General features: G+C 38.8%; 1 protein-coding gene across 1 annotated transcript in view; it reads right to left on the reverse strand.

The window, feature by feature from the left end:
- Positions 1 to 4,663, reverse strand: part of ADAM22 (ADAM metallopeptidase domain 22) — a 339,260-nt gene that overhangs the window by 134,769 nt on the left and 199,828 nt on the right. The gene's annotated exons all lie outside the window — the stretch shown is intronic.

Here is a 4,663-nt window from a genome sequence, read left to right on the forward strand (position 1 = left end):
GGGCCGACTCGACGGCACATAACAACAACAACAATAACTCTATTAGTAAACACTGAACTAAAACTGTAAGTTCTTTCTCACACTGCTCTGAAGGTCACCAAGACAAAATTGTCCCACTCCTATAAAAAAGGCTCACTATGATAAGCACTATGCCTCCAATTGCTCGAAATGTAAACAGAATGATCAAACACACATTATATTCATGCAGACACCATAATTAGTTTCTTGTAGTATCTGATGCCTATATTGCCATGTAAGAAACCTATAATTATAATCTAACTCCATGTTTCATTTGGCCTTGGGATATATTCTTCTGACTGTAGGGAAAACCAGTTTGGATGCTCTCAGCTGCAAGTAGCAAAAAACTAAAAATAACTTAAACATTTATCATTTTACTTCATGTTAGAAATTCCAGGGCAAGTGTGACAGGAATTTGCTTTTGAGAATATTCAATTCTGTTAGATGAATACATTTGAAAACTATAGGCAAAACCTCTTAAGATGTGTTAAGTACAGATGAATGGCTACTAAGCAAAGTATTTCTTAGACATGAACAGAATCCTTACGATGTGGACAGTATAAGTTGTAAGAAGATCACGTATGTGTTCAAATAGATAGGAAAGGACAGAAGACTAAATTGTTTTAAAATGATTTACTAAACATTGTGATTCAAGCATCTTAACTGATCTGTGGAGCCATTCTGTTCAATTACATCTGGGATAGCTTGTGTGGTAGTATATCTGGAGGCTACCATTGCATCAAAGTAATTGCCCACCTGACAGTAGAGCAATTCCAAGATTAGTTTATGTGATGATTCAGCACCATCAATAACACCCTGGATATGGTCATCACCTCCCTATTCTGCCATCAGCAAGGTACCGGCCTGTTCTCGTAACAGGCTCCTCTCAGGATCCTAACAATGTTTTACTATTCTAAGCAAAAATCTCCAGGTAAGAAAAGCTTTGTATTTCCTTAAAAGAGTGAGCAAATCCTTCACAGAAAAAGCCTCAACAGTCATCTCCTCAAGTGTCTTTTGCCAGAATTATATTATATGGCTGCATCTAAATCAGTCCTTTGACAAGGGTATTTGGACTACCATGACTGTCTTTGAAAAACCAAGATTCTCCTCCAGGCGCCTCCCTTGAACATCATGGCTACTCGGAGAGAGTTGAACAAAACTGAGGGAAAGGAGGATGGGGGAAAGAATAGCTGTTGTACTGCTAACCAACAGTTTCCTTTATCATGGGTATCAAAATTCCAAGTGTTTCTAACAAGATAGTGAAGCTTCATGGTAAAGACTTGACTCAAGCAAAACTGGTATCATCCACCCTGTTGTTACCCAAGACCATACCCAAACAGACGTACGAGCCAGTTGTGTGCAAAGGACTTTCCCTCAGTCTTGCTATCAGTATGAAGCAACTTCCTGGGAAGGGGGAAATAAAATTTGCCATACCAACGAAATGTTAATTAGCAGAACCAGCTAGATCCCATCTCTTGGAAGCTGAACTAGTAAATTCAGAAAGAATCATCCCATTGATAAAGGAAAGAGAAGCAGAAACTTTCAAGTAAGTACCTGAGAGAAAATGAGTTATACCAATGGTGAAGACCAGCATGAAAGCCCACATTTCCACTGCCTAAGTCTCTCCATCCAGGGCTGCCCACCTCGTATGCTGGATAGCTATGGAACACTTTCTCCACCACTCCACATGGAAACTTAAACTCCCATTATCGAAGACAGGATGAGCGAAATCAAAGGCACTCTTTGGAGATGTATTAGGGTAAGTAGTAGTTCTAATGGGAGCTCTGGTAGCATAGTGCCTAAGGCACTTGACTGCTAACCAGCAGGCTAGAGGTTCAAACCCACCAACCACTCCTCAGAAGGAACGCTTGGCAATGTACTTCCATAGTGATACTGCCTTGGCAACCCAAGGAGGGGTCGCTGTGAGTCGGGTCCGACTCAATGGCACATAACAACAACAACAACAGTAGTTCTAATAACCATTTTTTTTTTTTTTTTAAGAAAAAAATAACTTTTGAACCTTCCAGATTTTAGAACTTCAAGAGAACATTTTCTTATGAACAATAAAATCTGGGGCTTAAGAGCATATGAGTCACAGAACAAAGGTAATTATAACAAAACAAATAAATAACCCTCTGCTCAGGAATTCTACCACCGACTTCAGTCAGGCCTTTATACCTACAAGTGTTCCTGGAAAGTGCTCCATGTAATTTAAACCCAGAACAGCCCATGCAATTTGATTTTATTTGTTTGCAGTATTGTGAAAGTCCACTAGGTGTTATTATTTTAATTATTAGGCTGAAAAACCTTCTACTAAAAATGCCATTTTCCCCTCTACTGAACCATAAAATCCTTACTGCCACTAACCTTAGAATTTAAGTAAATTTTCTTGTTGCTTCCTGAATAGGGATACTCAAAATTCCCCTAAACTCTTTTCCTTAAATCACCTTTGTTTATCATTAAATAGGGCCCTATTTAAATCATTTTAATGTAGAAAACAGGAGAATCTCTTTAATATGTAGGAATTTTTATTATACCCTGAATTGATCAGGTAGAATTTACTCCACATTGACAGCTTATTCAATAGTGATGACTGAATGCTTCTTTGTGAATTTTGAAAGAGAAAACTAAAAATAGTTTTCAATCAATTATAGAAGGTACTATTCGGAAGGAAGGTTGGGCATTCCTACTTCCATAGTGATACTGCCTCGGAAACCCAAGGAGGGGTCGCTATGAGTCGGGGCCGACTCGACGGCACATAACAACAACAACAACAATTTTTCTAAAAGGAAAAAAAAAAAAAAAAGAGATGGTTTTAAAATTAGAAATGTATTCTGAGGACTTATTTTCTTATGTGCACACTAGAATAAGCCCAGAATAACTAAAACAATACATGACAATCATTTCCAATCATAAAAAGGATTATTCTTTGTTTAGTGGGCAATTGTCATGAATTAGGATAGCTGGTAGAGTACAAAGATTTTAGAGTTTAAAATCCAAAACCAAAAATGTTATTTTCTATTTCAGCTCTGTCATTTACTTGCTGTGTGACCTTGGTCAAGTTATTTAATCTTTATGAACCTAATTTGCTCATGGCTAGAGCAGAGATAACAAAAATGACCTCATAAAGTTGGTATGGTATTAAACAAGAACTTATGTGACGTATCTCTCAAATCCTGAGTTCAACCACCCCACTCCTGTAATCACTACTTCCTATCCATCTTTCTCTAGAATTCTACTTTAACTGCTTTGGGACTCTTAAGACTTTGACCTTACTGTGTTTTCACTGTCCTTCAACTCCGTTTTGTCCACCTAATGGAGATTCTATTCCATGATCCATCATGATAATCACTCCCTTGAACATATTCTAAACTTACTCCTTTCTACTTTCACTGCATTCACTTGGCAAAATTTCAACTGTAATTTAAAAAAAAAGAAACCACAAAACTTACTTCTTCTACAAATCAAAGTCTGACCCCAAGAAGTAGAACATCCTAAATGGTCATACTTTGGACCAACTTGACAATACCTAAAAACAACAACATAGAGAGGCTAACCTGTTCACAGTCTTGCTGTTAATCTTACGTGTTTTTAGTGGGAATATTTCAGTAATACTGTATTTGTCTCATTTGAATCACTTCATGAGCACATGATGTTGATTTTTGTGTTACTGGTGATGTTAACTTGTCATACGATTGACATAAATGTCATACAATTATCAAGTGTTCCCTCCACACATCATTACCCAGAAGTTCTATCACATTTTTTCAGTCAATTTACTCTGAGTGGACCATTTCAAATTTCTCCTTTCTCAGATCTTCAAAATGCTCTCTTTTCATTGCTCCCAAATGGTGACTTTACTTCTGTGTTCACTGAGAAAATGGAGACAAAAGATCTGCCTCATCTTTCCAATCTATCAACACTCTGTTTCTGAACCAGTCTCTTCTAGGCAGTGACACACTCAACATGTCAAATGTATAACTTTCTCAGTGAAACCCCAACATGCAATCCTATCTTCAAAATGGATCCTAGTAATAACTTTACATTGAAGAAAACTGAATATATCTGTGGTGGTTATGTTTGTGTGTCAACTTGGCTGGGCCTGGTTGAGTGGCTGGGCGGTTGGTGGTACTTATTCCCCATGAGGAGACTGGCAATCAACTCCATGGTGGGATCTACCACAAATAGCTGAGTAGCTGCTTTGGGTATGTGGTCTGTTTCCTGAATAAGAAGCAGTTTTGAGAATGGTCTATAGTTTATGGCACACGTGGACCCTGCATGTAGCCATGTCGTTATTCAGCAGCCTGCCATGCTCTGCCGACCTTGGGACTTTCAATAGACTTGAGTTAATGGCCTGCCGTGGTTTGGTAACATCGGGACTATGCCTTTTTACTTGTCAACCTTGGATATGTCAGGCTCAGCAGCCAGCAGCTGTCTGAGTGAAGAAAAGCCTCCAGTGGGCCAGGAGCAGGAGGCAGAGCTGCGACCAAAGGGGCAGAGCCTGGCACTTTGAACTTGGACTTAAATCCTCCAAATTGTAAGAATAAACTCCTGAGGCGGGGCAAGATGGCAGACTAGGCAGAAGGATTGCACAGACCCTCTTCAACAAAGAAAAGGGAAACCAATTAACACAGACACAGAAGAT

Source organism: Orycteropus afer, unplaced genomic scaffold, assembly GCF_000298275.1.
Source record: "Orycteropus afer afer isolate SDZICR_OR568_19922 unplaced genomic scaffold, OryAfe1.0 scaffold00063, whole genome shotgun sequence".
NCBI classification, from domain to species: domain Eukaryota; kingdom Metazoa; phylum Chordata; class Mammalia; order Tubulidentata; family Orycteropodidae; genus Orycteropus; species Orycteropus afer.